This window comes from Adiantum capillus-veneris, chromosome 10 (genome assembly GCF_014529385.1).
Source record: "Adiantum capillus-veneris isolate H3 chromosome 10, ASM1452938v2, whole genome shotgun sequence".
In the NCBI taxonomy this organism is placed as follows: domain Eukaryota; kingdom Viridiplantae; phylum Streptophyta; class Polypodiopsida; order Polypodiales; family Pteridaceae; genus Adiantum; species Adiantum capillus-veneris.
In genome coordinates this window covers 112,446,685-112,452,960 of record NC_140940.1, presented here as the reverse complement: position 1 = coordinate 112,452,960, position 6,276 = coordinate 112,446,685, and the positions used below count along the sequence as shown (strand labels likewise).

At 41.5% G+C, this 6,276-nt stretch overlaps 1 pseudogene; it reads left to right on the top strand.

The window, feature by feature from the left end:
- Window positions 1-1,714: 1,714 nt before the first annotated feature.
- LOC147449464 (uncharacterized) lies at window positions 1,715-2,280 on the top strand (annotated as a pseudogene).
- The last annotated feature ends 3,996 nt before the right edge of the window (window positions 2,281-6,276 follow it).

Here is a 6,276-nt window from a genome sequence, read left to right as displayed (position 1 = left end):
CGCCCAAGCATTGACCTCCATCAAGAGAATCGTGCTTTGGTTGCCTTCTCCTTGCTAAGTGTTTGGAATGTCAGCTTGCAATGCTTTAAAAGATATGTATGCCAAGTGTGGTGCCAAGCCCATTAATAATGGCCAAGGGCCAATGTTTGCCTTGATGGCCGCCCAAGCATTGGCCTCCATCAAGAGAATCGTGCTTTGGTTGCCTTCTCCTTGCTAAGACAATGTCTGTCTTGATGGCAGCATTGGCAAAAAGAAGCCAACTAAAGCACGATTCTCTTTTGGCTTAGCAAAAGGAAGCCAACTAAAGCACAATTCTCGTTCGGCTTAGCAAGGAGAAGGCAACCAAAGCACGATTCTCTTTCGGCTTAGGCAAGGAGAGATCAACAAAGGCTTGTAAGCAGTCATAGGAGAAGAAATAAGCTTCGGCGTAGACAATGATTAAAGACACATCAAACAGATGGAATCGACACAATGGGATTTTTCTCGTCAGCACGCAACCTAGTTTAATTATTTCTTTTTGATGATTTGCGGAGCCGTTAACGGACCGGAGTGATCTATAATGGGAGTTTAAGCTCCTAAACTATCATTAGCATTATTTAATGGTGTTGTTAACGACACTTCTTCTTTATTGCATATCAGTTTCGTTGTTGTTACCAATTTTCGAGCAAGTTTTGTGCATCAATAGCATTACCAAGTAATTAATTGCTGTTGTATTGTGCGGTGCGGCAAATTTTCACTCTCAATTTTTCCACAGCGAGCAGCCCGGTGGTGACCTGGCTCAAGTTTCAAACACTTATTCCCCGACAGCGTGTTGTTGAGTACTTTCAATAACAAGAGCAGGTGTTTTGGTTTTGAGCATTCGACATAGGCATCACAAGCCTATGCAAACATGGTAGCAGCTAATGTATGCTTTTGTGGAAGGAGGGATGAGGATGTACAAGCATGGGTTGTTCAAGCAGATATGTTGATTTTAGAGCTTGATATCTTTGATGATGTAGAGAGGGATGATTTCATGTATGAGAGGTTGTACGAGGATGCTTGGCATTTTTATGAATGTCTTCCTGAGCAGATGCAATATAGTTGGAAACTTATGAAGTATAATTTGATTATGCATGTTCAAAGCTGCCAACAAGAGGTCATGTATGTTTTTGTGGCAGTGCAAATGAACACATATAGTCTTGGACAACACAAGTTGAGCATGAGATGAGGTGACCTGCAATTGACAATGATGTAGCAAAAGCTGCATATGCTTCACAAGGCTTGTCTCAGGATGATTTTATGTTTTTACATATACTTCCAAATGAGTGCATTATAGCTGGTCAGTCTTGAAGGTCTCATTTTTCTAATGCACTATGGAGGTTTCCAAAAGACTCAAGGTTTAATAGAGGACTCCCTTGTCACTACTTTTGAATCACTACAAGGTGAGTTTTGGCATATGTTGTGGAGTTTGTTTGAGGGACACTTGGGAGTCAGATCTGTATGGCTTGCCCTTATGAAGAGGTTGGTGGTTGACATGGTGGAAGATTCATCTATCTCAGAGCCTATGCATTATGATGATGAGGTTTTAGAAGATGGATATTGTAGCGATTTTGAGTTCGATACATCTAGCTCTTTGTGTGAACATGACTTATGTGATAGCGCCTCGCTCAATGATGCATCTGTTGATGAAGAGTCTTCCTGCAATGAGTCGATGGTATTTGACTTGGCTCCATTCATGAGGGACATTAGATCACTGAAAAAAATATGGCTGGTGCGATTTGAAAATGCCGAGAGAGAAAACAAAACTTTGGAATCTCCTGGGGGGAGTGAAGATGTAAGCATAGGAAAGGGGGAGCGATGACTTGTCTCTTGTGAGGTGTGTCTGCAACCAGTATCAAAGAAGAGTGAGGATGCTTTAGTTGAAGAGGCCGTTATGAGTTTCTGTGATGATGAGAGTATGTGTGAAGAAGTGGTGCAGGTGGAGAGTTTCTGTAATGATGTAAGTGATGATATCGGTTTCTCTTATAGCCTCTTATCAGAAGCAGGTGTTGATGTATCCTTCTGTTTTACATTTGGTACTGGTATGCTGAAACATGTTACTTGTGAGTTTTTTGATCATTTACTTGATCAGAAAGTGCCTTTTGAGAGACGATCATAAATGCTCCACAAAATGTTAATTCTTATGCAGATGCTGTGAATGTGTTTAAGGGATTTGTATGCCTCTTTGCTGGCATGTATGCTTTTCAGTGCCTCTTGAAGGCCACACCTTTTTCTCATGATATTGTGATAGGTGTTTCGTAGGCTTTGGAATATGGTGTGGCTTATGTTGGCCCAACTACAATCTATTGTGCAAGAGATTACAAGGAGGGAAGTCTTATGATTCATATGCATGAGGGTGACAGAGTTTATGCTATGTTTGTTGGTGTGATGTTAATGCATGGCAAGCTTTTGAAATTTGCTTGGGAGCCAGGTGGAGGCTTGGTTACTTATTTGATGCTTGAAAAGCCAAGTATTCTTTGTGTGGGATCCAGGTGGAGTGAGCATCTATCAGTGGTACTGCGTGAATGCTCCAGCAAGCTAGGGGGTTTGGAAACCTATGATAGGAGTTTTTTTGGGTTGAAGTTTGCACGCTCATGTATATATAGTGTGCTTGTTTTTTTCCACTGTTGACGGTGCTATGGTTGCTTGTACAATGCTGAGCAATGTCAATCTTTGATGTATGCTCATGTTGATGCAAGTATTAAAGCTGCTTCGAGGCGCATCTAGGTGGAACCTTAAAAACTTGAGCTCATCGGCACCGGTTTGATCGAGGATCGATGCATTTCAGAGCTTGAACTTGGTCATTATGCAAGGCAAAACCCTGGCACCAAGTAGTTGAACGAAGTGGGTGAAATGTAAGCTAAATCTAAGCTGCCAGAAGAGGTGAGATGCTTTGTAGTGGTGAAGAGGCAAAGGCCTTGAAGCTTGAGACCTCGAAGGGGGGAGGTTAGTGAGAACCCACCCTTGATTGAAAATTTTTAAAGGGATTATGGATTAATACATAAAATGCTGGATGTAATGATTGGGGGAGCGTGAGCTTGTACGTGAAGAAGCCACCAAGGAGAAAGGGAGCAAGGGTCGCGGGTAATATGAGACAGGATGGCCTGTAGGTGAAAAAGGTTGTTCCAGAGAAGGGGACTGGAGGACCAGGAGAAGGAGAATTAGAGACCAAGTAGGGAAGGGTCTCTTGAAGCTAGGCTTGGAAAGCACAAGAAGGGAAGCACACTCACGAGGAAGCACCTACAAGGGGCCATGGTTAATGTTGAGATGTAGAGCACCCACGCCCTTTTCTCTTTTATTGTGTCTCTTTGTGTGTGTATCGGTGCATGCGGATGTGTGTGTCCACAGGCCACTTTGTGCGGTGCAAAGAGAGAGAGAGAGAGAGAGAGAGAGAGAGAGAGAGAGAGAGAGAGAGAGAGAGAGAGAGAGAGAGAGAGAGAGAGAGAGAGAGAGAGAGAGAGAGAGGTTTTTTGTGTGCATCGATGGTCTGTGCAGTAGAAGCTAGGCGGATGGTGTGCAGGCATTGATTCTTGAAGCGTGTGAGCATGTGTTTGGTCTTGGTGAGCGTGTTGGAGAATTGAGTTGTGTACAAACTGTTACGGGGGTTTACTCGATGACATTGTGTTGTTTGAAGGTGTTTTCTAAGAGGATAGGGGTGCTGTGAATACCTTGGGCTATAGGGAGGCATTTTTTTGTGTGCTAAGTGTGTTCCCCATTTCTCCTCTCCAAGGTGTTAATAAGCATTTTTATATTCTAGGAACGTATAGCAGTTAATGAGCCATTTAAAGAAGGGGGTGAAACCTATTAGATTAACCTTCCATCAGTATGAAATAATGAGTAAGAAACTGATAAATGTTGTCTTCTATGTCAATGATTGGGTTCTTGCAAGTGTACATGGTTGAGTATGGATCACATATCCATCCAAGTAGACAGGGCACAATGAGATCCACCAAGCCCAAATGATTTTCACTCATCCCGACCAAAGGCGCATATGTTCTATTTGCAAGACAATTCTCATAATTATTTATGAGTGACTTATATAGAGAGTCATCCACTAGGACTGTGTTTCTAGCATCAAACTTGTGGTGCTGTGCCGACATTGTTTGTAGATTTTTAGGAAAAATGCCTTGTCAACCTCACTATCGGGCACATACAACACCTCTGGACCTATACTCTCCAGCCAATTTTAACAGTCTTCCTCGGAGGGTATGCCTACCATGTAAAGAAGATGTTTGTAATTAACATAAATATATTGCTAAACACTTGATGCATTATCACTAGCAAAAAAATCTTGCGCATAATATTTTAGGGAAGCTGGATTTCAATATTTTCATCAATTTAGCCTTTCTACAACAAGACCACACTATCAACTTCGATTTATTTTTAAGAGTCTATAGAAACTCTTCAGCATCTGGCCTCACAACACAAATAAGCCAAGGATTGATGATGACAATTTGTGGTCATAGCTCAAAGGCCATCTGGAAGATCATCCAAGCCCTTCAATAACATCCCATTAGCATCAAGCACAATCAATTGCCTTGATGTAGCAGTCACATTACTCAAAAGCAATATCTCTGCATGTGGCTCGTCTAGCTAGCCACCAAGAAGACGTACCATCCAAAAACTAGAAATGAGTGGATAGACAATGCATTCATCATATGCAAAACAAGAGGGCTAGTGTTAAATGAGATAATAACAAATGTGGTGCTATGTTGCAACAAATTTGGTATTATATTGAACAATGGATATAATAATATTTGGAAACAAAAAATCACACAATAATATAGTTACAAGTTGAACACATCTGAGTACCATAGAGTGAAAAAAAGACTCAAGACAAAAGAAAAAAGGTGCACTATATTGGTGAAAATCTCACTCTAGAAAATCCAAATTCTTGTTAGGGGGATTAGAGTTTTCATGCATGGGACAACTAGCCATGGGCTTCTCTCTTTACATGCTAAAAATCTCTATTAGAGTTCTTAAATTGGTAGAATCACTTATACAATTCTCTATAGCACCACTAGGCTTTGGATCCATAGTCCCCCTAATTTGTATCCACTTTTCCATTGTCTACCAATTCCTTCTTGGCATCCTCTACCACTTCATTCTTCACATTGTCAACCCTGTCTCCCTTTGTTGCATTGTCTACATTATCGGCATGTTTCTGCATTGTCTTTTCTATGCCTCTTATCCCCTTTGTGATCTCTACCCTTCCCCTAGCTTGGGACCCTCTACCCCTTCCCACTTCTAGGTCTTTGCCCCTTCCACTAGTTTGGCATCCTCCATCCTTTTCTAGTCCTTGGTCACTATTAACCCTTCCCCTCACTTGAGATTTTTTAATCCTCCTCCCTTCCTGGATTTTGCATCACCTATCTCCCCATGCTTTGTCTCCTTGGCATATTTCATCACATTGTCACCAAGAATCCAAACATAAGAGTCATTACTTCCTCATTGTCCCCCATGGTGCCACCATGTAGCCGCTCGTGAATCCCTCTCTATTCTAGATACCATACTTTAACTTGGAAGAACATCTCCCATCTCTTTAGTAGCCTCACTCTTCAAATTAACTTGTAGAAAACTTTGTGGAGCCCCACGCATCCTTCACCTTTTCTGGTTTTCTCCTATCGAGCCTAGTTGATACTAAATCCTCATCTACAAAAACAAGAAAGAAAAAACAACACCTACGCATAGCCTCACATTCAACACATATAAGCATATTATTTTCAAAACACACATAACTCTTTACAATATGAAACACACTCATGTAGGACTTTGCCACCTCGGGGATCACCATAGTGCAACCATGTTTGGCACAATGCTCCCTACTATGTAATAGAGCACTAGAGTAGGTAATATTGATGTCGGCACAACTTCCAACAACCCTTGTAGACTCCATGATCTCACCACATGCAACACATATGCTAAGCACGTAGATCATATCCAGGAAATAAACAATGTGAGGCATATGATATAACATGAACCTCTTCCCAAGACTAACATCAACAATCATCTCCTTCACAAAGAGGGTGTGGCCTTGTGCATCCTTTCATGTTGCCTTCAATATATCATATTTAGCCTTATGCCAACCAACAACATCACAAAAATCCCACATTAGTACCAAAAGTTAGAACATGCAAAAGTATGCATAGTTTTCTCCTTTTCTCTCTTGCATGGATGTCTCCTCTCCCCACCCTAAAAACCTCCCCCTTGTTGTTGATACCAATGGGAGACCTTTGAATCTGGCATATGGATCTCCAC